This window comes from Gossypium hirsutum, chromosome A05, assembly GCF_007990345.1.
Source record: "Gossypium hirsutum isolate 1008001.06 chromosome A05, Gossypium_hirsutum_v2.1, whole genome shotgun sequence".
In the NCBI taxonomy this organism is placed as follows: domain Eukaryota; kingdom Viridiplantae; phylum Streptophyta; class Magnoliopsida; order Malvales; family Malvaceae; genus Gossypium; species Gossypium hirsutum.
Window position 1 is genome coordinate 81,839,472 of NC_053428.1, and position 27,079 is coordinate 81,866,550.

At 33.1% G+C, this 27,079-nt stretch overlaps 1 pseudogene; it reads left to right on the forward strand.

Moving 5' to 3' along the window:
• The first annotated feature begins 1,376 nt into the window (after positions 1–1,376).
• LOC107895403 (very-long-chain aldehyde decarbonylase CER1-like) overlaps positions 1,377–27,079 on the forward strand; it is a 41,647-nt pseudogene continuing 15,944 nt past the window's right edge.

Consider the following 27,079-nt stretch of genomic DNA (forward strand, 5'->3'; position numbering starts at 1 on the left):
TGAGGTTTTTTTTTCATATAAAAATGCTCCTAAAATTTTGATTAATTACGAAAATAACTCATTTTTTTGATTATATACATAAATGACTTGAAATTTATAGTAAAAATTGGTGGAGCCACAGAGTTTGACACAACCAACATGCCATGTTAGCAAACGGGATAAAAAATTCATTTTTCTAGTGGAGCTATGTAGAATGGCGTCACTTGTATAAATACTAGGAAAATACTGTTATTTCTGAAAAATTGGGGGACTTTTAAAAAATAATCTTTCTTTGGTGGAGCCAATGAGTTTGGCGACACCAGTTTTCAATGTCTCAACCAACTTTTTTTTTTAATTTAAATCTATTTTAACCCTTTCATTTTTTTTATTTCTTTTAAAAATGCCCTAGTTTTTTTTAACAAATAAACTCTTTCTTATTTTTTTTTCAGTCAATTCAATCCCCCACGTTCTTTCTTTTTTTTTTCTCATTTTTTTCTGAACTTTCTTTATTTTTTGGCCCTCTGTTTCTTGATTTCTATTAAAAAAAGTCTCTTATCAATCTTTCTTTAAAATGTCCCTTTGATTTTATTGATTTCACATTACATAAATGATTTACATGAAAATTTTATTTTACAAAATAACTATCAATTTACATAATTCAAAAATTATATTTTACAAAATATAATTTTTCATTTCAAACATTCTAAAATAGTTTCACTAAACTTACAATATATAATTTTGCAACACGAGCAATTTTCTCAATACTAAAAATAATTTAAACAATTTTGTTCAAGATCGACATCATTGTGTCTTACAATTTGAAAAATAAATTGTTTAATCGCAACAGGAGTGACTTTCTTGGTGCTATTATCTTATAGCTCGGATTCTGCCGATATTGATGATTTCACCCATGCGGTTCAATTTGGGATTCCTTTAAACCTTCAAACATCCTGTTGACCCAGGGAATCCCAAATAATCCACATGTTGGTTGCATAACCAATTTGAACTTGTTATCATCCTACCATAGCCAACAGAAAGACTTACCTAACCAATTTGAACCCATTACTGAATAAATTATTGGCAACCGAAAATAACTATTAAATTTACCAGTATCGAAGCTCCATCGGATTATCATTAAACAAAATAAACCTTCAAATTAAAAACTTCACTAAATAAACAAAAACACAAATACATAAAAAAAACGCTTCTCATCTCTCTTCTATTCATCCTCTAACAAAATATAAGTAAAAAAAATTGTTTTCCTTCAACTCAGATCGATCTGTCATTGGGGATATATATATCAATTTGATCATGCCAAAGAGAATGACTCCACCAATAAGAAAATAACATTTTTTTTATAATTTTAAAAGTAAAAAAAAAGTTGGTTGACACATTGAAAACCGGTGACGCCAAACTCTTTGGCTCTTGGAAACTTTAAGGTCTTGTTGATTTCATTTTTTTAATTTTACCAGTTCTTTTATTATTATTATTTTAATTTGAGGTTTGATGGATTTTTACAGTTTATAATCCTAGTTCCTTTGATAGCGGAGCACATATACTCATTTATGGTGAAGGATAAAAAGGATATAGACGTCTTCAAGCTGGCGTTATTCCCATCTATGTTATGGAGAATGCTTCATAACTAGTTATGGATTAGCCTTTCGCGTCATCGAACTCCCAAAGGCACCAACAAGATTGTGGACAAGGGCATTGAATTTGATCAAGTGGACAGGGAGAGGGACTGGTGAGCATAATTTTTTTTCTTAATTACTCAATGACGACAATTAGTAATTAATGGCTGCATGCATGCATGCAGGGATGATCAAATAATGTTCAGCGCAATCCTGTTTTACTGGGGCAAAAAATACGTTCTAGAAGGTTCACACGTACCCTATTGGAGATTGGATGGTGTGATTATAACCATCTTGCTCCAAGCCGGCCCTGTGGAGTTCCTTTACTTCTGGCTTCATAGAGCACTACATCACCATTACCTTTACTCTCGATACCATTCTCATCATCATTCCTTCATTGTTACTGAGCCTATTACTTGTAAGACTTCCACTACAGCAAAACAGGGTTTTAACGGTGTTTTTAGTGGCGTTTTTGGTAAAAACGCTGCAAATATTATACATTAGCAGCGTTTGAACCAAAACGCCACTATAAGTCGTGAAATAGCGGCGTTTTCGGAAAAACGCCGCCAAAAGTCTGAGAATTAGCGGCGTTTTTCAAGAAACGCCGCCAAAAGTCTGAGAATTCGCGGCATTTTTCCAAAAATGCCGCCAAAAGTCTGAGCATTAGCGGCATTTTTGGAAAAACGCCGCCAAAAGTCTGAGCATTAGCGGCGTTGTTGGAAAAGCGCCGCTAAAAGTCTGAGCATTAGCGGCGTTGTTGGAAAAACGCCGCTAAAAGTTTGAGAATTAGCGGCGTTTTTCGAAAAACGCCGCCAAAATACTGAGCATTAGCAGCGTTTTTGGGAAAACGCCGCCAAAAGTCTGAGCATTAGCGGCGCTTTTGGAAAAACGCCGCCGAAAGTCTGAGCATTAGCGGCGTTTTTTATTCGCGGCGTTTTTGGAAAAACGCCGCCAAAAGTCTAAGCATTAGCGGCGTTTTTGGAGAAACGCCGCTAAACGTCTTTTTTGAATTATATTTTCTTAGTTAAGTTTTAAGGTTTAGTTCTTATTTTTTGGGTTTACGGTTTAATATTTAAGGTTTAAGGTCTATGGTTTAGGGTTTAAGATTTAAAATGTTAATTTTATGGTTTAGGGTTTTGTTATTTTGGGTTTGAGGTTTAGTGTTTAGTGTTTATGATCTTAATGTTTAGCGGTATTAAGGGTTTATGGGTTTAGGTTTAAGGGTTCATGCTTTATGTTTTTGTGGTTTAGGGTTTAAGGGTTAGTGGTTAGGGGTTTAGTGTTTGTGATTTATAGTTTGTGGTTTAGGGTTAGGGGTTCATAAGTTTATGTTTTTTTTGCGATCTTTTCTCCCTCTCACACGTTCTTCTATTCTTTTTTCACGTTTTCTTCTTTTTCTTTTAATCTTTGATTTTCTTCTGCTTCTTCATTTCAATGGGTTGTTTTCGTCTCAATTGGAGTTCTACTCTTTTGCTTCTACTCCATTTCTTTTGTTGCGTTTTACAATTTCGTCGACAGGAGTTTTCGGAATTGGTGGATTTGAGGCGTCGATCGTTTTTGGGTGTTTAAATCGTGAATTCAGGTATGAGTTTTGTAGCTCTTTAATTTTATTCTTGAATTATTGAATCAATTTTGTGAAATTCAGTAATTTCGTGTGTTCCGATGATTGTGTAATCGTAATCGTAATGTGGCTCTAGTTAGGGTGTGTTTCTGCACTATTAGAGTTTAAGGATCATTTGATGTCGAATTTCATGTTTTTCGAACTAATTATATTTTTAAATTATAATTTGTGTGGAAGCATTACTTAATATTGATTAAATTTATTTTTGGGTTTAGGGTTTAATATTTAAGGTTTAAGGTCTATGGTTTAAGGGTTTTATGATTGAAGGTTTAGGGTTTAGTATGTTAATGTTATGGTTTAGGGTTTGTTATCTTTGGTTTTTAGGGTTTACTACTATTTTAAATTTTGTTATTTAATTAGGGTTTAGTGTTTAAGGTTTAATTAAGATCTTAGTGTTTAGCAGTATTAAGGTTTAAGGGTTAGTGGTTAGGGGTTAAGGTTTAAGGGATAGGGGATAAGTTAAGGGTTTATGCATGGTTTGTGGTTTATGGTTTATGTTTAGGGGTTTAGGCTAGGGTTTTTGTTTTGTGGTTTCAGCTATATATATAGTTGATTATTATATTTTTTTGAACCAAAAAACCTTCCACGCGCGTTTAAAAAATGTTAAATCTCATTTTTAATAGGAATGTAATTGTAAAATTAATTTTTTAATGATACTGACATGAAAACCTACAAGGTAATCAACATAACATGATACTATTTTTTTTATATGTTAAATTAAAAATTATATAATTCTTCAAAATTATCTTGTCTGCTTTTCAAGTGTTTCAAAATTAAAAATTATCTTGTCTGGTTTAGGGTGTAGTGTTTACGATTTTGTGGTTTAGTGTGGGTTTAGGCAGGTTTAGAGTATAGGGTTTAAGGTTGAGTGTTTGTGGTTTAGGGATTTAAGGATTTAGTATTAAGAATTTAGGGTTTAATGTTTATAATGTTAGGAGTTTATGGTTTAGAGTTTAGGGTTTAAGATTTAGGGTTTAGGGTCTGATTTTGTGGAGAACGGTGCCGTTTTGCTCATTGTATTCTGATCCATCATCGAAGTGCTATCATGAATTATTTTCAAAAACTCATGCACTCTTTCATCATTTTCGAACTATTTTTTGATTAGTTTTTTATATTAATTAAAATACAATTTATTTGTAATTTAATAATTAAATTATTCAAAATGATTAATCACACGTTGAAAGAGTTTGGAACTAATAACATTGAAAAATATATGTTAAAAATGAAAAAATAAAATAAAATACTATTATTTAAAATACTTTTAAATTAAATTTTTTGGGTATATATATGACTGATTGTTTTTGATTTATATAATAAATAATTTACTATATAATTGTAAAAGAGATAATTTTAAATTTAATATATTAAAAATATCATTATAGTTTAAGTTATTTAATAGATAGTAGATAAACTTTTTATATATTAAAATTAAAAAAAATGTAAAATGTAAAGTATTAGCGGCGTTTATATAAAAAACGCTACAAAAGTGTTAGTAATGTAAAACGGCGTCGTTTTCTGTTTAAATTGTCATCCCATTAGCGGCGCTTTAGATAAAACGCCACTAAAGCTTAACAATACTGGCGTTTATCCTTAAAACGCCACAAATTTTCATGTGAACGTCGTCGTTTTGTTACGGGAAATTTATCCTTACCAAAATCCCTAAGTGAATTTTTACTATGTCATTTCCCCCCATTCATCAGCTTTCTTCCCTAATTCCCCAACCCCGAAATCCCTTTCCTTTTTTCCCTATTTCATTTTCAGCATATCCCTAACTCTTCTCCCAAGTGTTTCTTCCCTATTTCTTCCCTAAGTGTTTTTATTCACGAATTCAGCTCCCCCTTCTCCCAAATCCCTAACTCTTTTCCCTTTCCTATCATCTCGCTTCCTCGAATTCATCTAGCTTTCAAGCTTCCAACTTTCCCCGAATCTCCAACGCTGAAACCGACGTGGGTATGTTGTTTAATCTTATATTTTAACGTTAATATTAAAACCAATTTTAGTTCTCTTGTTGAATATTATTCTGTTGGATTGAAAGTTATTGTTTTGATTCGGGGGAATTGAGGTTTAATAAGAAATATTATATAAAACGCAAGAGGTTTAATTTTGGAAAAGGAATTGGTTTTATGCTAATCTTGGGTTTTTTGTTTCTTTTTTTGGGTTCATCTGACATTGGTGCATTTTTTTGGGAAACAGAGAGATCTGGAGACAGAGTTGAAGTGTGTGTTTCACTGTTTTGGAAGGCGTCTTTGCGGGAACAAGGTAATGTAATTTAAGGAGTAATTTCTATTAATATACACCACAGCTGATCACATCAATGGCTAATCACTTTAATATACCCCATAAGCATCCAAGTCCTTTCATTTTTAGTCAATTTTTTTAATTAATCGAAATTTTTTTTATCTAATATTATCCTAAATTTTTATATATTATATTAATTTAATTATAATTTAAAAATAATTTTTAGAATTTATAAATTACCTCTATTAAAATTCAAATATATATATAAACAACTTAGAAATGTGACGAATATGTGCTTATGAGTTCATAATTTGTTAAGGTGAAAATGTATTGGAATGCTTGAAATAATATATGAAAGAATGATAATGTAATGAAACTATTATGAACTGTTATCAAATGTTTTAGACAGATTATAAAATTAGTTTTATGGAAATTTTTATAGTTTATACAGATGAGATGCAGAACACATATTGTTTTGGATGTACTGATAAGGTGCTAGACACGCATTACTTTAATTTATACCAATGAGGCTCAAAGCGTATAGTAATTCAAATGTATCGATGATGCATTGGGTGTTATTTATATTAGTGTAATGGTAGATTGATCTATGTATCCATTTTGAGTTTGTGTTCGATTAATAGGCCCACAAAATTAGAAAAGGAGTTCACCTGATCCAAACATTGGTTTACTTGTGATTCTTCGTGTTTTTACAATATTAAAGCTTCAGCTTGGGCTTTGCTTTTCACATCTTCATTTCTACTATTAAATTTTTGCGTATGCATCTGCTTTGTTGATATATATATTTTATGCTAGGTGTTGTTGGTTTAGAGAACATTAATATAAATTTCACTTTGAATTTAATTGATACTTTTTATGCAGGCTTCTGATAGTATGAATGGATAGATCACTTGGAATTTCTGCTTGTTTGTGTTAGTCATAACGAAGTGAAAGAGGAAACTAGCTAATCTTGTCCAGAATTTGCAAGGTCGAATCTATTATCTATTTTTAATTTCATAGTTGCACTATTTTGCTACTTAAAAATTAACTTGATTTCAAAATATTTTAGTACTGCTAATATTCCTATGAATTAAAAATATATTTTCTTATAATTATTTTAATGTTTTCATCTTCTTTGATATATGAAACATCGGAAATTCTTGAGCTTTAACTAACGGGGTTTTTTGACATATGCACTTGACGCACTGTTAGAAGTTTCCCATTTAATCAGTTATTGCTTCCTGCTCCTCCTACAAGTATTGGTTCAACTAAAGCTTAGCTTCAATCCACATTGTTTGAGGTAAGAAAGGTCTACTTCCTTTCTTTCTTTGAAAGGTCTGCTCCTCCTGCATTAATATTTTTTGATATTATTAAGGTACGTTTTAGTTCATAATTATGATGAATAATATTTTTATCATGATGATTTTCGGAAAATTAATCTTTTGGGGCTTCGATTTTGTATCGATTTAATTGTTGATTTTCCTTTAAATTTTCCATGTTTGGCAGTTTGCCATGTTCTTTTTCAATTACATTTTATTACAATGTAGCTTCCTTGTCCATATCACATGTAATAACGCCATGTATGGTCAACGGATTAAAAAATTCAAAATGACCTGGAAAAAAGTTCTATCAACATTTACTATTGAATATTTATATAACCTTAATTTATTTGTAATTTACTTATAAAATTTAAACTACGATTCTTTTTTGATACTATTATATTCAAATTATTATTTTTTATATTAATAATGTTTGATTTTAGTACTTAATATTTTTAAAGGTATTTGTATAAAAAACAAGATTCAAAGTATATAGGCTGGAAACCTAACGGGTTGCCTTATATCTCACTGTAAGATATAACGGATCCTCCCCAGGTGTAACAACGCCACGTATGATGAATCTTAAAAAAGCCGCTAAAAGAGTTAAAAAATGTTCTATCGAGCTCGTTGACTATTGAATATTTATATAACCTTAATTTGTATTAAAAAAAGATTTAAATTACTATTGTTTTATATTAATAATTTTTTATTTTAATATTTAATAATTTTAAATGTCTTTAAAAGTTATAACTAATTTTTATCAAAATAGTATTAATATTGATCATTACTTAAATAAGTTACATAACTCACGTAACTTACATAATTTACATAACAACCTACATAACTTACATAACTTACATAATTTATATAACTCACATAACGTATATAACAACTTACATAACTCACATAACTTACATAACTTAACTAATACATGTAGTTTAATCTAATAATTTCTTTAAAAGCATATAGTTTAAAGTTCAAATTTCATAACTTACATAATTTACGTAACTTAAATAAAACATCAACAACTTACCCGTGTAACTTATTGCCAACTTTAGACATTAACAACTACGAAATGGATAGGACTTGGATGAATTTATCAAGGGGAAGCAATGAGTATCGAAATGGAGTGCAAACTTTTTTAGATATTGCATTTCACAATTCAAGCCAAGAGAATATGATTCTTTCCCGTGTAAGAAGTGTGGCAATATCTATTGGCATTATCGTGAAGTTGTCTACGAACATCTAATTGTTGATGGCTTCATTCGGGGGTATAAAAAATGGATTTTCCATGGTGAGTGTACACCCAGTGGAGCCTCTTCGACGATTAATTCAGGTTATCCTTATAGTGGTTACCGTCAATATGTTAGAGAAGATGGCATGGAAGGTATGCTGCGGGATGCATTTAATATGCGGAGCGAAGGTTTTCAATCATGTCCACCAAACTATGTTGCATTCGATGATTATAATATCGGTGGAAATACTTTCATGGAAACGGGAAGAAGTGTACCGGATGAACAGCCGAATGAAGAAGCGGCAAAGTTCTACACGTTACTTGGTGAAATGAATGAAGAACTTTATGAAGGATCAAAATTTTCGACAATGTCATTATGTGTTCGCCTTTTTCACTTAAAATGTTTAGGAGGGTGGAGCGGAAACTCTTTGACAATGCTGTTAGAGCTTTTGAGAGAAATGTTCCCATTTGCAAAAATCCCTCAATCATGCAAAGACATGAAGAAAGTGATAAAAGATTTAGGCCTTGGTTACAACAAAATTCATAGTTGCCCAAATGACTGCATGTTGTATTGGGGTGATCGGAGAAATCAACAGTCTTGTCATGTTTGCGGTAAATCTCGATGGATGAATGCAGATGCAGAAGATGTTAATGAAGATGAATATGAGCCACAATCAAGAAGGAAGCTGAGCAAGATTTTGCGATATTTTCCGCTAATTCTAAGGCTTCAAAGGCTATTCATGTCGTCAAAGACAGCCGAGTTTATGACGTGGCATCATGATCAACGAACGGATGATGGATTACTAAGGCATCCTGCAGATTTTTTAGCATGGAAATCATTTAACAATAAGTTTTCAAGCTTTGCAAGTGATCCTCGGAGTGTGAGGCTCGGCTTAGCATCGGACGGATTTAATCCTTTCAAGATCATGAGCACCTCATACAGTACTTGGCCTGTGGTGCTTGTTCCTTATAATTTGCCTCCATGGCTCTGCATGAAACAATCTTCTTTGATTTTATCTATGATTATCCCCGGAGAGAAAGGTCCCAGAAATGATATTGACATATATTTGCAGCCACTTATTGATGAGTTAAAACAATTATGGGCGGGCGTTGAGACGTATGATGTTGTTAGAAAGGAGAACTTTTACTTACGTGCTGCTTTGATGTGGACAATTAATGATTTTCCCGCATATGCGAATTTATCTGGTTGGAGTACCAGAGGACGTTATGCTTGTCCTTGTTGTGCTGCACAAACGTGTTCACAGTGGTTGTATAATGGGAAGAAGTTCTGCTATATGGGGCATCGACGGTGGTTAGATACAGATCATAGATTTAGATTTCAGAGGGCTTTATTTGACGGTACTGAAGAGTTCAGAAAAGCTCCTGAGCAGACCGTTGGATTTGAAATATTGTTCATGTTAAAAGATATTGATTTCAGTTACGGAAAGCTCAATCAACCATCCAACAGGCAAACAAATAGACGACCGAGGGATGAATCTGATGATGAATCTGATTTGGAGGATAACCCTAATGAGGCGGACTTGTGGAAGAAAAGAAGTATTTTTTTGAGTTGCCTTATTGGGAGTATCACATATTACGTCACAATCTTGATGTGATGCATATTGAGAAGAATGTCTGCGAGAACATCATCACGACAATTTTGAACGTCGATGGTAAATCCAAAGATAATCTTCAGAGTCGACTTGATTTAGTTGACATGGGAATTCGACGTGATCTTCATCCCCAAGTACTTCCGAATGGAAGATATCGGTTGCCTGCTCCAATTTTTTCAATGTCGAAGGAAGAGAAAGAAATGTTCTGCACAGTGTTGAAGGATATAAAGGTCCCAGATGCATATGCATCAAATATATCTTGATGTGTAAGTCTTAAAGATCGAAGACTGTATTCATTAAAATCACATGACTATCACATCTTGATGCAATATCTACTTCTAGTTGCTTTACGGTGTTATATGTCAAAGAAGGTAACGTCCTGTATAATTGAACTATCGAATATAATGAAAGCAATTTGTGGCAAAGTTCTGAACGTTGAAGAACTTGAAAAAATACAAAATCGAGCCACTTTGACATTATGCAATTTGGAGAAGATCTTTCCACCTTCCTTCTTCACTGTTATGGTGCACCTGGTAATTCATCTCCCTCGTGAAGCAATAATTGGTGGACCGGTGTTCTATCGTTGGATGTATCCCATAGAAAGGTGCTAATTTATTTCAAGCTCTTTCATTCATTCAACTCTATACATATAGTTACAACCTTTGATAATGTAGTATATCGTGTTTAGGTTCCTGAGCAAATTGAAGTTTTATTGCTGTAATAAGCGTTATCCGGAAGGATCAATTGCTGAAGGCTACTTGGCAGAGGAATGTATGACATTCTGTTCTAGATATTTAGAAGATGTTGAAACAAGATTGAATAGACCAAGTAGAAATGCTGGGCTCAATGATCCTAACTTGGCCGAAACTTATTTATTTCAAAGTTATGGAGAACCAATCGGCAAAGTTGAAGTTGCAGAATTAGATGATCGATCTTGGATACAAGCACATAGATATGTTCTTTTCCACCACGATGCAATTCAACCATTATGCAAGTAAGTTCTAGAATATGATACATATGATAAATATTCATCTTCTTGATTTATTTATTTTCTAACCAACTAAACCTGTTTTCAACATAGTGAGTACAAACAAATATTGAGATCTCGTTCACGCTCACGAAGATTACCACATCGAGAGATTAATAAGTTATTCACTGAATCTTTTCATGAATGGTTAAGCCAAATGGTATGCAACGTGTTCTTTTATTATTACTCAAATCATATTCCGATTCAAATCATAAAGTTTTCTCGTAGCATTTATAATTATTACTCAAATCATATTTTGATTCAATAGGTTTGGAGTGGGAAGGCCGTTAGTGACGAAGTTAAATGGCTTTCCCAGGGTCCGAATCGATTAGTGAAAAGATACAGTGGCTTCATCATCAATGGATTCAGATTTCATACCAAATATCGGGAGAGATTGAGGCGAACCCAAAATTGCAGACTAGTTGTTAATTCTTCTATTACGAGTTATGCTAGTGCTAGGGACAGTAATCCTGTCGAGGGAAATGTGGATTTTTACGGACTTCTTACGGACATTATTGAATTGGATTACTATGGAAAATGGAAAGTTGTCTTATTTCGAGGTGATTGGGCTGATGTGAATACTGCTCGTGGTATTAAAAACGATCAATTCGGGTTTACAATGGTGAATTTCTCTCGATTGATTCACACCGGAGAACAATTAATAGACGAGCCGTACGTATTTTCTTCTCAAGTGAAACAAGTTTTTTACTCGAAAGATCCAATTGATGAGGGTTGGTACGTTGTACTCCGAAACAGCCCTAGAGACTTGTTTGACATGGGCAATGAAAGTAGAGATGATATCATTGAAAGATCAGAAACTTTGCCTTTTCCACAACAAAACTTAAATGAAAATATCCCTAGTACTAGTACGCATTTTCAATGGGTTCGTCGGGATGTGGATGAAGATATTTACGAATTATAATGTACTAAGAATTTACAATTTTTTTACTTATATGTAATGTTATTATTTTAATCTTGCTCATGTTATATAATTTAGCTATTTTATGTGTACTGTTGTTGTTCTAATTTGTTATTAAAATTTACACCATTTTATGTTTATTGCAGGAAAAATGCGTACAAGAAAGTTACGACATTTAAATATTGTTCAGAATAATCCAAATTCAAAAGAAGGCAATAGTGAACAACAAACAGTTGTTGGATCTTCAAGTGTGCCGGAGACAGTTCACGATACTGCAGAAGTTCAGGTTAATGTTTAGTTTGTTTTACATGCGTGTTCGCTTTTATTATTAATTTATTTTTTATTTTTAATATAATAATATGTCATTTTTTAGTTGAGAGTGCCGGGACGCGCAGAGGTCGAGGTCGTACGCTACTTACAGATTTGTACGACTTAGCTCCTACCGAGCGTGTCAAAGTTCGTAGAAATAATCATGGTCAGCCTGTCGGAACTGAAGCTCAAGTTTTAGCTGGCTATTTGGGCATTCTTGCACGAAATTCAAATATGTTGCCCATCAACTACGAATCATGGCATCACATGCCTGACAGCAACAAAAATCAAGCTCTCGACAATATTAAGGTAAGAAAACGTGAAATTAATCTATAATGCTTTGGTTTAAGTTTAATTTTTATTTACTTTTTAACCTTGTGTTTTTTTAGGAGAGATTTATTTTAGAGGTCTCTGATGACTATATCAAGAAGACCTTGGGCAAAAAATGGAGAGATAATAAAAGTACTTTAAAAAAACAATATTTTAAGAAAGACATAAGTCTCGAGGAAAAATTGTGCAATGTCTCGCCGGGAATGCTGAGGTACCAGTGGAAAGATACAGTTAGATTTTGGAATTCAAAAAAAGGAGAGGTATTACGTACTTTCAAACTCTTCTAAATTGTTTGGTTTCTAGTATTTACTATATACATAATAATAATTACTCAATGTAGGACTGTGAGCGTGTTGGAACAAGTAGTAGACAGAAACAAAAATTCACACACACGGCAGGGTCGAGAAGTTTTGCTCGCGTAGCTAAGGCCGAGGTATTATAAATTTATTAATTTTATCAATTTATGATGAGTCTCTACTACTAAATAATATTTTTATTACAATATTGTAGGAAGTCTCGTCTGGTAAAAAAGTTGGACGCCTTCAGCTTTTTGACATTACGCATAGGAAGAAAGATGGATCCCCAATGACATCCGAAGCCGGAGAAATTATGGTATATTAACTTAATAAAATTTGATTTGTTCTAAATTATGTTGCATTCTTTTTTAAATAATGTTATGTTATTTTCTATTTTTTTCATTATATATTTCGTTTCTAACTCTTTCATTTATTTTTTAGGAGAGACTAAAGAAAAAGAAGGCGGAGTACGAAGCGGCTGCTTCGACTGATAGTTCTGTTAATCATGAGGACATTGATAACAGAATTATTAATGAAGTTTTGGGTCCTGAGAGGTATGGTCGGGTTCGATTTCAAGGATCTGGTGTTACCCCGACCCAATATTTTGGATCCAGCTCCCAGCAATACATGCCTTCCGGAAGTCAAGCTCAAGCTGAAGTTCAGAGGTTAAGAGATCAGCTAGCTCAGATGCAAGCGAGCACAATTGAGCAAATTGCAGAGGTTCAAAGAAAATATGAAGAACTCCAGCAACAACTTCTAGCCGATGCAGCAGAGAGGGAGGCAGCGGCAGCAGCGAGGGAGGTAGCGGCAGCAACGAGAGAGGCGGAGCAGAGCAGAAAGTATGATGAGCTGCAGCTACAGCTTCAACAAATGATGAAGATGTTTCAGCAATCGCAGCAGCCGCCTTCTTAGATATTTATTTGATTGTTCTGACGATATTTTTAACATTTTTACATTGAATATTATTGTAACAATATACTTAGTTATACTTTATTTATTAATGTAAATCATATATCTTTCATTGAATTTAAAGTATTATTTAGGTTTAATGTTATTGGTTGGATTTGTATGTCATATTTGCTGTTATTGGTTGAATTTCTAATGCAGAAGGGTTCGATATTGGTTAAAGCGCAACGATTTCAATCTGTAAATTTAGCGGCTTTGTGGGGAAAGCGCCGCTAAAGGACTCTACTTTTGGCAGCATTTGTGGAGAAAGCGCCGCTATAGGTCTGTAAATTTAGCGTCTTTTTTGGGCAAAAGCTCCGCTAAAGGTCTGTACTTTTAGCGGCGCTTTGCAAACAAACGCCGCTAAAGGTCTGCACTTTTAGCTGCGCTTTTCCCAGAAACACCGCGAAAGGTCTACACCTTTAGTGGCGTTTGTGGGTAAAACGCCGCTAAAGGTATGTACTTTTAGCGGTGTTTGTTTGCTAAGCGCCGCTAAAGTTCTATACTATTAGCGGCGTTTATGATAAAGTGCCGCTAAAGGTATCTACTTTTAGCGGCGTTTTCCGTTCAAACGCCGCTAAAAGTGATGACTTTTAGTGGCGTTTTTTTCACATAAACGCCACAAAAATTTGCGGCGCCGCTTACAGCGGCGTTTTTTGCGGCGCTTCTAGATAAGCACCGCTAAAAGCCAAAAAAAACGCCGCTAAAAATCTATTTTGCTGTAGTGTTCATCACCTACGTACGTAATTTAATCAATCAATCCACATGGTTATATGGTACTGAACCATCTGTGGCTGTGGCAGCTGTGATTCATCCATTTGCAGAGCACATAGCATACTTCCTCCTGTTTGCAATACCCGTCTTTACAATGGTGCTAACTGGTGCCGTCTCCGTTATTGCCTTAGCTGCCTATGTCACTTACCTGGACTTTATGAACAATATGGGCCACAGCAATTTCGAGCTTATTCCTAACTGGCTCTTCACCCTTCTCCTTCCTCTCAAGTACATCATCTATACTCCATCGTAAGTCCTTCCTTTCACTCTAACTCAATAAAAAATTTTAAATTAAATACCAACCTACAATACTTTATTTTATGAAGACTGCCTTGCTTTAAGAACAGGAGTATTATGATAATAATTTTATTTTATTCATGCATTTATACTTGCTATCTTATCTTTTACATTGTATGCTACAAGCAAATTATAAACAAATAAGAAAATTTGGGTAAAGATATTTGTTTGTCCACAATTTTATTCTATAAGGGTTGAAGATACAAGTATTTTGAAGGCAATCAAGAATGAGCATATTTATGTAGGTTTATTTAAAGTAAAATTAAAATTACTACGGAATATTTATAAAATATATTTTATTTAATTTTAATTACAAAAGTTAATTGAATAAATTGGTCCTTAAATTGTAAAATATTATAATTCCTATATTTTGAAGGACGTAATATCAATCAAGTCTTTTTATTATTAAATTCGTTGTTGATTTTATGAAGCATTAAATTTTAAAATTAATCAAAATTTTTAAATTAAGAAAAAAAGGCAAACCTTTGCTAGGTCTCCTCCTTGTAATTTTAATATGCTTGAATATTAATTTTAGGTTTTTAGACTTTTCGAAGGTTTAACACATATTCAAAGTTGTCATTTTTTTATTTATAGTTTATAGTTTTAAGTTGATTTTCATTGTTACATTTTTAAGTTTTTATTTTAATTTTTGCGATAAAGTTCTGTGTTTTTTTTTTCTTTTGATTTTTTCAACTTTAAGATTTCATTTTTAAAATTAATTTTTTGAGATTGAAAAAACTTAATTAATATAACCTCCAAAATTTAAAAATGTAATTAAAATTATTCAAAACTTGAGATCATAGTTTAAGAATGTTTAGTACATTTACTCAAATAAATTGTTGATACTAAGACATTTTCAAAGGGGTTATGGGTTAAAGTTGGGCTTTCGAAAAATAAATTGTTATTTGATTTCATCTGTTGGTAAACTATTTTAATGTAAACAATATTAAATCTAAATAAAAAATTATTTGATACACAATAATGTTTTAGATTTCACAAATGAGTTAAGAGTTTAATAGGTGTACCTATTAAAAGATATAATAAAAAAAATAAAAAATAAAAAGTAAATAAATGTGATATTTATTATATATTCAACTACTTGTAATTAATATACAAATTTATTACAAATGTAAAGAAAAAAAAAGAGAAAATTAAATATCATATATATAATTTATATGAATTAAAGCTATATTATTAAAAATATTTTAGTATTGAGTAACATCATTAGAATAGATATAAATTATTTTATATTATAACATAAAACCATAAAGTACATTCATTCAAAAAAAAGTGAAGTGCAATATTTGTATCAGAATAAATTTAATTTTAGATGCTGCGACAGGGCTTGGTTACCCCGTAATGCCACCCCTGATATAGTTAATGGCAAGCAAGGGTCTGGAAACGTGACAACTAAGGGTGGGCATGGCAGTGCTGTGGGTCTTGCTCTGCCTAGTAATTAGCCTCAGGCTGGTAAAACTATTATTGAGGTGTCTATATTAAGAGTTAATATTATATTTTATCTTTTTATTAGAAAATGGACAATCAGTCTATATTTTAAATCAAAAAAGTAAATTGATCATTTCTGTTATAATTTTCACATCGAAACCATTCTTTTGAAAACAGGGATCAACTTTGTTTGAAAGTGAAAATTAAAACGGGAGTCGCCACCAAGCTTTTATCAGGTGTGATCGGATCACCTTTGTTTTAATAAATCAATTTTAGTTTACTAAAACAGGGCCTTTGGTCTATGAAACTTGAGAGAATGAGTTCGGGAGTGGGTTACGTGCGAGGAAGGATTAGCACCCTCGACACGCCCAAAAAATTGGTACCGGATTGATTAGTTAGTGTCTTAATGTCGAAAATTAAAAATCGGGAAGGGACTTGAAATACGATCTTTTCTATTAATACTGATTTTAAAATTCTTGAATTAGCTTAAATCGATTTGTTTAAATATTTCCTTATCTCGAGATATCGGAGTATCACATCCCGTAAGTTAGGACACAATACCATGAATTCCCGAGCACAAGGTCGTCTTTTAATTTAAATTGGAAATCCGTGCATTTCAAAACTCAAAAGGATATTTAGCTATTTAGAACCAACAAGAGAACCGAAACCCCGTAAGTTAGGGCACAATTCTTCGATGTTCTAAAATGCGAAACATTGTCTTATTTATTGAAATTAGTAAAAATATGAATAAAAATCTTTAAAGCAATGAACAACAGAATGATACAAAATAGGCGGGAGACAAAAATAAACGAGTTGGAAATATATTGAAACAAATAATAAATATGACAACAATATTAAAACAATAACAATGCATGCGATATATTAAACGTAATAATAGTATCCAATGTGAAATAAAAACAACGAATATATACATAATAAAGATATTAAGAGTATGTACGTAAAATATATATATATTTATTTATAAATAGTAATAGTGTTAGAAATATACTATATATAGTGTTTGAAGTATATACATAAAATAGTGAAAATATAACTAGTAATGTTAAGATATATATAATATATACATATGTATGAAATAGATATAAAAAAAATATGTACATAATATAGTGTAAAAAATACATACATAATATAATTAAAATATATACATAAGATAACATGTAGAAAAAAAAATATAAATAATATAGTATTAAAGATATATACATAAAATAGTATAATATATATATACGTAATATAGAATTTAGAATATACCTAATATATTAAAAGAATATATATAATATAATATTAAAAAATATAATAATAACAAAAAAAAGAGGGAGAGAGTGGGTGATTTCCGGCCACAAGGCCGGCCACCGTCCGGTCACCGGACCGCCGCCGGCCACCGTCGGTGCCACCGTACACGACAGCCGGACCTCAAAAAAAACTTTTTCGGTAAAAATGGGAAAGCTTCCTCCTTTTATTTTTACTTTCGTATAAAAGAAACAAAATAAAACTGAAAGGAAAACAATAAGCAAACAAAGAATTTAAAACGAGAATAGACCAAGATACCTCTTTTGCTTTGATATTTGATTAATCTCCCAAAAAAAAAACTAGCCTCTCCAAAAATTAGCCTTTACAATAACTCTTCTCCTTGATTACTCTCAAAAAACCTCTCAAAAATCCTTTACAATAACTTTCTCCCCCAAAACTTCTTCCTCCCCTAAATACAAAATATGAGAAGGCTTATATAGCCATTTACCAAATATTTTTTATTGTTTATGTCTTCATTTGTAGGTACAAGTGGTGGTGGAGCAAGTGTGGCTAATGGAGTAGGTGGTGGAGCAAGTGTGGCTAGTGGAGTAGGTGAGCAAGTGTGGCTAGTGGAGTAGGTGGTGGAGCAAGTGTGGCTAGTGGAGTTGGTGGTGGCAAAGGCTAGGATTTAGTTGAAAAAAGTTTAGGTTGTGGGCTAGGGTTTTTTTATTTTGATTTGGGCTTAGGGTTTGGGCCATTGGGGTTTTGATATAAATTGGGCTTTGGGTAGTTAAGATTTTAGGTTTTGGGTTTAATTTTGGTGGGTTAGGTAAGGTTAAATTAGGTTTTGATGTAAATGAGTTAAAATTGGCCTACAACATCTCATCTATTTGTATTGTTAAAAATTAGAGTAATTGATGAAATAATTAAATGACAACACATTGCATGCTACATGTACATCATGTTGATGTATATATACAATTTTTAATAGTAAAAATAGATGCAAATTTTAACAGAAAGATCAATTTATTTTTTAATCTAATATATAAAAACTAATTTACCTATTAATTTTGAAATAAATAAAGGTAAAATGCAATTCTAGTCCTACTAAAGAGGCCTTTATTGTAGTTTTACCCTTAGGGTTTAAATATCTATGAGTGATTAGGACAACTAAATACCTTTTCAACAACATTACCGACATTATACATGTGGTGACATTATTGTGCATTCAATATTCCAACTAGGTTTGCCAAGTTTCTCATTTTTCAACCTACACATCACTTATCTTTTTCTTCCGTCTTTGTTCTTCTATTTATTTCTTCCCAATCAATCTTAATCTATCTATTTTTGCCGCTTGTACTTGAATGGAGGGTTTAACAAAGTTTAAGAAATTCCTAGTGCACCACGTCTCATATAAATTACTTTTTAAAAATATTTTTGAGATCAAAAGCACTTTTTAAGCAAGAAGCAATGCTAAATAAATAATTTTTGGAGTAAAAAATGTTTTTTAAAAGTGCTTTTAAACCAAAAAGTAAAATTAATTTTTTTTAACTTTTGTTATTGACAAAAGTATTTTTGGACCAAATAACAGTTTTAACCCCTATAATATACTTTATATAATATTTATATTTTGTATGTAATTATTTTCCTATTAAAATTTATTATATATAATATTATATTTTTAAAATTTTATTGGCTATATTTTATTATTTAAAATATAGTTTATATATTCGAATTAAATTTTATGCATTATTAATATTAATTTTTTTAAAAAAATTTAAAATTTATTTTTCATATATTAAAATATTAACAACAAATTATAATAAATTATTTTTATATTCTTATTAAGATATCATAATATTAGCTAATTTGAACATTATTTAAATGCATATTTATTACTTTATAATACCATGTCTAAAATAGACATTTTGTTTCTCAAAAATACTTTTTGACAGTAATACTAAACACTTAAATCTTAAACTAAACTTTTTAAAAGTACTTCTCAAAATAATTTTTCAAAAGTACTTCTCAAAATAACTTTTCCACAGCACTTCTCAAAAGTAATGCTAAATTAGCCCTTAATCACTATTAATTATCTTTAATCGGCGTGCTTTCCTTAAGCATAATAATTAATGATAATAACACCTAGTAAGAGTATGAATATATTTAGTGAATACTGGACAGGTTTCACTCGCCGCACCACGTACAATTTAAAACCTATTACTCGTTGTTTATGCCATTTTATGATTACATCTATGGCACAATGGACAAATCTAGTGATATCTTATATGAAAAATCACTGAGAAGGAAAGAAGAATCACCCCATGTGGCGCATCTAACGCACCTAGCCACACCCGAGTCTATTAATCATCTCCGCCTTGGATTTGCCCCTTTCGCCTTTAAACCATACACACCATCAACTTGGCATATGTGGTTCTTTTGGCCTGTCACACCGTGTTCCATGATGCTTACCTGGATATATTGTTCCACTTTTGTTGTCGAAAGATATCGGTTTCATAATATCAGACTACAGACCTCGGCTATACCCAAGTACAACATACAGGTATAGATATCAGCAACATGACTTTTTATTTCTTGTTTAAGACACATCATAACTAGTCTCTGCTAAATCTTGTGTTCATTTCATTTGTAGTATCGCTCGAAATAGCTAAAACAATCTATCAATAACTTGATTGAAGAAGCCATATTAGAGGTAGAGGAAAAAATGTGCTAGAGTGTTGAGTCTAGGCCTCATGAACTAGGCAAGTATTTTGCCCCCATAAGCATATATAGATATCTATATAATAGGAAAAAACCATGATGATGAAATAAATGAGCAAGGTGAAGAGCTGAATATGTATGGTGGGGGTGTATATTCAAAAGCATCCCCAACTTAAAGTGAAGTTGGTAGATGGGAGTAGCTTGGCAGTTACAGTTGTGTTAAATAGCATACCCAAGGGAACAACACAAGTGGTCCTTAGAGGCAAGCTGACTAAAGTTGCTTGTGCTCTTGCCTTTGCACTATGCCAAAAGCGCATTCAAGTACATACGTGCATTATTAATTAGATAACTCCAATTTCAAACCTCTAACTACTTTTTCTTTATCATTTTCATTTATGTATCACCGTAGGTGTTTGTATTGCATGAGGATGAATATGAAAAGCTTGATAAATTACTTGGCACCAAGTCTGAGGGTAAATTGGTTCTTTCAAAAAGTTACACTTGTAAGGTACCTAAGCCGGTTCTCAATTATCACTTGAAAGTACAAACCTTATCCTATTCCTAATGAAAATTAGGTTGAATATAATATTAGACGATGAATAATATATATGTTGCAGACATGGTTAGTTAGAGATGGGTTGAGTGAAGTAGAACAAAGGAAGGCAAGCAAAAGAACTCTATTTATTCCCTTCTCACAATTCCCACCAAAGCAATTGCGGACGGACTGCTTCTATCATACCACACTGATGCGTCGTTGAGAGTACCAAAAATATCCTATTCCATTTAAAATAGTAAAAATAATAGTAAAAATAATAGTAAAAGGGAAGTAGGGTCGAATCCTCAGGGACCGGATTGTACGAATACTCGTTTCTTGAAATCCTGGACAATTTCTTGGCCAAGAAAACCTGCGTTCCTGAAAAATAAAAAAAAATAGAATTAAGAATCTGGAAAAAAAAACAGAATTTGAAGTGAACTGAAATTGTGAAATTAAATAGATTGCAGAAGTTAAAATGGAAAAATAATAAACAAAGTTTGAAAATAAAGAAAGTTTCTTATGTGGCGAAATTTCAGCCTCCGGTTGTCACGATTCGCCTTGGTTTCAATCCTTGGCTTTTAAGTAGTCCTTCTCGAGAGGATAAGCCAGTTATAGTAGAAGAGGACGCCTACGACCACCAGCTCCAAGGATTTAAACTTAAAATTTGGCGGAGCCTGACTCTAGCCAATAATCACTTTTGTGGGACTATCTTCTGCTAGATCATCACTTCCCAACGGCAAATACCACGCCCTTTTGTCTCTTGGATTCGCCAACCTTTGACACAGAAAGCCAACGAACCGACTGTGCAATCTTCCCAAAACGTACAAAATGGCCGTTCCTTGCACAAGTTGAAAAGATCACCTATTAAGGGACATGGACGGAAGCGTCAACCCCGTAATACGGAGAAGTGATGAATACCTTGTTGAGAAGGCTAAGTGCGGGTTCTAAGCCTTATGAACCTTTTTGGGGAATTTTGACAACCTTCGGCTAGATTGGTTTAGTGGCTCATGATTTTTGGGAAAGAAATAAATATAATGTAAATGAGATTTTTATTGAAGGAAATATGAAGAGAACAAAAAGACAGAGTTTTTGGGAGAGGGAGTGTTTACAGGAAAAAAGAGATGTCCAAATATGTGCCACTCCATCCCCTATTTATAGTACTAGAAAACCTAGTCTATTTCTAATGAAATTCTAAAAGATAAATACAAATAAATAAAGATAATTAAAGATAAATAAAGATAAATGAAAATAAATCCTAAAATTTAAATCTAAATAAAAATCCTTAATAATTATCCTAATATAATTGAAATTAAATTATAGTCTTGTGCTATAAAATCTCTTCTTTTGCATTGTAGTCCTTGGGTCTTCCATATTTGCATTTTTTGGCACCACTTTTCTCTTTCTTTGCATGTTGGCCCATTATATCTTCAAATTGACACTTTTTACCCTTAAATTTCCTCTTGCCTCCAATTTAGTCCCTAAAAGATAAAAGACCATAAATAGCCCAAATTAGTAGCGTCATACTCAAAATAAATATATAATTAGCACATAAAAATATGACGTTCTAGAGTATTATCAAATTCCCCCTACTTAGCCCATGCTTGCCCTCAAGTATGGTTCCTATCCACCGTGAAAATTAAATCCTGCCATGAAAGAAATTCTACTCCAAATTTTTATAAAAATTAGTCAAAATGCATATGAAAACAAAGAGAACCCTTAGCTTGCTTTAAGTAAAATTGAAAAAGTATTCCAATTAGCACAAACAAAATTAAGATTGACTTGGACTATTTCATGAAAATTAGGTAATTACCAAACCTATCAAAACACCTTATTTATTTCTCCCTTTAGTCCCCAATTTTATTAATGCATATTTATTTATTGTTTTTTCTCTTTTTTTTTCTTTTTTTAATTTCAACTTTATTTATTTACTTTTACTTAGGGAAAAATATTGAACCTTTTGACGCGAAGAGAGATGATAGTCAAGCACCTCACCCCGGTTACTCAGCCCAACACATTCTTAGAAATTAATTTCGGTTAGCGGAGTTTTACCTAACACGTCACACAACCTTTTGATGCGAAATAGGATGACAACCCAAGCACCCTACCCTAGTTACTCAGCTAGTCACGTCTTAAGCTGCACTCATAACCACGGAAACATTATTATTAAACGAAATTTTAATTTTGGAGGACTTAGGAAAAACAATCAAGTGTCAAAAATAAGTTTCAGTAACCACCTTAATAGTCATGAATATATTTTAAGCATGCAATTATATTAAGTGTCCTCTTTGTATTTAGACTTAATCAAATTTACCAAAATCAAGACAGGGTTAACTCCATTAATCATAATTATTTAAACTAAAAGAAATAAAACAGTGGAGATGAAATCTATCAAGCAAAATCATAATTAACTCAGTAGATAAGACTCATGCATGTAGGTCAAACAGTGGGCAAGTCGTGGTCAAATTCTTGGGCATGAAAAGAGGCAAAATATGCTTAAAAAAATAAATTATATGGGCAGCAACAACCAAATCAGCAGCTAAAATGACAGAAATAATGAGGAATGCCTCCCCCTACTTAAAACACATAGTCCGCGATGTGGAATAAAATAAAATAGGAGAAAAAGGTGCAGAGGAACTCCCTGTGTAATCACTGTCGTTCGCGTATGATGGCAATGAGATCCACTAGTTGCTGGCCAAAAGTGTCGAGTAGGGGTTGTTTGGCTGCAGATTTGTCGTTCCTCCTTTCTTCCTATCTTCGTTTCGGTTTACCTAGAAGAAGATAATTTTATTAATATATGAAAATAATAGATAATAAAATAATAAGATAAAATAAATAAAATAAAATAAAATAAATAAAATAAAATAAAATAAAAATAAAAAATAAAAAATAGGTTGCCTCCCAACAAGCGCTTGTTTAACGTCGTTAGCTCGACGTCGTGAATGGTTCTATGGTGGCTCTAACTGAATTTTTTCGACCGTGTGGGACTGGAAATTTTCGTAAAATGGCATCACCCGTTGGCCATTGACTACGAACTGCTTCCCTGTTTCTTCACTCTCTATTTCAACTGCACCATGTGTGAATACTTGGGTCACAATAAAAGGTCCTTGCCACCGAGATCGAAGCTTACCTGGGAATAGCTTTAATACGGAGATATAAAGCAAAACTTTTTATCCTACCAAAAAATGTTTCTGAGCTATTTTCCTATCATGAAACAGTTTTGTTTTGTCTTTATAAATTCAAGCATTCTCGTAGGCATCATTGTGAATTTCCTTCAATTCTTGAATGTCCAATTTTGTTGCCTTCCCTGCGGGCTCTAACTCCATGTTACATTGTCGAATATCCCAATAAGCTTTGTGCTCCAGTTCTACTGGTAGATGACATGCTTTGCCAAAAACAAGTCGATACGGGGTCATGCTAATCGGGCCCTTATACGTCGTCCGATAGGCCCAAAGCGCGTCATTGAGCTGAAGACTCCAATCCTTTTGGTTGGGCCGAACTGTTTTTTCCAAAATGGACTTGATCTCCCTGTTCGAAATCTCTACTAGGCCGTTTGTTTGGGGATGGTAGGCTGTTGCTATACGATGATGAACTCCATATTTTGATAATAGTGCCTCCATGACCTTGTTGCAAAAGTGGGTACCACGATCACTGATAAAAGCTCAAGGTGTGCCAAACCTAGAAAAAATAGTTTGTTTTAGAAACTCCATAACAGTTTTAGCATTATCATTGTGAGTAGGCTTTGCTTCTATCCACTTAGAAACATAGTCTACTGCAAGAAGTATATATACGTTTCCAAACGAAGAAATTAAGGGGCCCATGAAATCGATGCCCCATACATAAAAAATCTTATATACATGAATTGGGGATAGGGGCATTTGATTTCGTTTAATGATGTTACCTGTATGTTGGCATTTATCGTAAGACTTACAGAAGTTATATGCGTCGAAAAAATTGTGTGCTAATATAGCCCACACTTCAATACCTTGTGAGCTGTTCGTTTAGGGTCGAAGTGACCTCTACAAGCTTCTGTATGACAAAAAGTAAGGATAGAGGTTACCTCAATTTCTGGAATACATCGTCTTATTATCTGATCTGAACAATATTTCCACAAGTATAGGTCGTCCCAAATGTAATACCGAGCTTCCCGTCTAAGCTTGTCCTTCATGGAACGTGCTAACTCAGTGGGTAATGATCCTATGGTTAAAAGATTAACTATATCCGTATATCATGGATAGTGAGCCTCGGTCAAAAATAAGCTTTCATTAGAGAACTCACCCTTTATAGGAACATCATCAAATAGAGTTTTTATCCTACTGAAGTGGTCAGCTACCAAGTTTTCACATCTTTTTTGTCACGAATTTCGATATTAAATTCTTGGAGCAGCAGAATCCATCTAATGAGCCATAGTTTTGCCTCCTTCTTTGCGATCAAGTACCTAAGAGCTGCATGGTCAGAAAAAATAATCACTTTAGATCCCAATAAATAAGATCAAAATTTATCTAAAGCAAATAAAACGACTAGAAGTTCTTTTTCCGTAGTGGTGTAGTTGCTTTGTGCAGCATCTAGGGTTTTTGAGGCATAGCAAATGACATAAGGTTCTTTGTCTATCTTTTTCCCTAACACGGCCCCCACACTGTGCTCGCTTGCGTCGCACATAATTTCAAAGGGGTAGTTCCAATCTGGTGCTTACACTATAGGAGCGATCACCAACTGATGCTTGAGTGTATCAAAAGCCTCATTACATTTTAGGCTGAACTCAAATTTCCTATCTTTTTGCAATAACTCGCATAATGGTTCAGCCACTTTTGAGAAGTTTTTTATGAAACGCCTGTAAAATCCTGCATGGACAAGAAAAGAACTAATTTCCCTTACAGTGGAGGGATATGGCAAAGAATTAATAATGTCAATTTTGGCCTTATTGACCTCAATTCCCTTGGCAGAAACTATATAACCTAGAATCAGACCCTTGTCTACCATAAAATGACACTTTTCATAGTTCAAGACAAGATTAAATTCTATGCACCTATTCAAAATTATCGTGAGGTTTTTAAGGCATTTATCAAAATAATTTCTATATACAGTAAAATCATCCATAAAAACTTCAATAAATTTCTCCACATATTCAGAAAATATACTCATCATGCATCTCTGGAATGTGGCTGGTGAGTTACAAAGTCCACATGGCATCCTTCGGTACGCAAAAGTGCCGAATGGACGTGTAAAAGTTGTCTTTTCTTGATCCTCTGGTGCGACTGGAATTTGAAAGAAACCTGAGTATCCATTAAGACAACAAAAGTGAGTTTTACCTGATAAACGTTCAAGCATTTGATCTATAAAAGGAAGAGGGAAATGATCTTTTCTAGTGTAAGAGTTCAACTTCCTATAATTAATACAGACACACCACCCATTTTGTACTCGAGTTGGTACCAAGTCACCTTCGGCGTTTTTCTTTACTGTCACACCCGTTTTCTTGGGCACGACTTGAACCAAACTTACCCATCTGCTATCAAAAATGGGGTAGATTATGTCAGCATCTAGCAGCTTGATTATCTCCTTTTTTGCCACCTCCATCATATTCGCGTTTAATCGCCTTTGGGCCTTTCGCCTCAGTTTTGCGTTTTCCTCCAAGTAGATTCTATGTGTGCATGTCAAGGGGCTTATTCCTTTTAAATCGAAAATGGTCTAGCCAATCGCGTCCTTATGACTTTTTAGTACCTGGAACAAACTTTCTTCCTCGAGCTTAGAGAGTTTGTTGGAAACTATGATTGGTAGGGTATTACCTTTCCCTAAAAATGCATACTTAAGATGTTCGGGAAGCAGTTTTAATTCCAATTCTGGAGCCTGCACAATAGAAGGTAAAAGTTTAGTATTTGATGGAGACAAAAACTCATTAACAGATTCATAGTCATCAGATATAAATTCAGATTTATCTTCATAAATCGACTCAAAAGTCCCATCTACTAATGAGTCAATTATGTCGACACGATTTACGCTCAAAATTTCACTTGGATGACTAATGGCGTCATAAACATTAAACTTCACGATCTCTCCATTAAATTCCATCGTAAGAGTTCCGCTTCGTACGTCGATCTTAGTGCTAGCGGTACTAAGGAAAGGTCGGCCCAACAGGAAGTCTGAAGATCCAGTAGTGTTATCTTCCTCCATCTTTATCACATAAAAATTTACAGGGAAAATAAGTTCGTTAACTTTTACCAGTACGTCCTTAAAGACTCATTCGGGGTGTACAATAGACCTGTCTGCCAACTGAATTATAACACCTGTTTTCATCAGAAAACCCGCGTTAAGTGATTCATAAATAGAATAAGGCATAACATTTATGGAGGCCCTTAAATCACACATGGCCTTCTTGATCCCCAAATGGCCTATTTTGCATGGTATAGCAAACATACCCCTATATTTGCATTTTGCCGACATTTTTCGCTGTAACACTGTGGATACATTCTCACCAACACTTACCTTTTCATTACCTGTTAGTTTTCATTTGTTGGTGCAAAGCTCTTTGAGGAACTTGGCATATCGCGGAATTTTTCTGATGGCATCCAACAGTGGTAGATTGATCTCGGATCTCCTTGTCTTCTT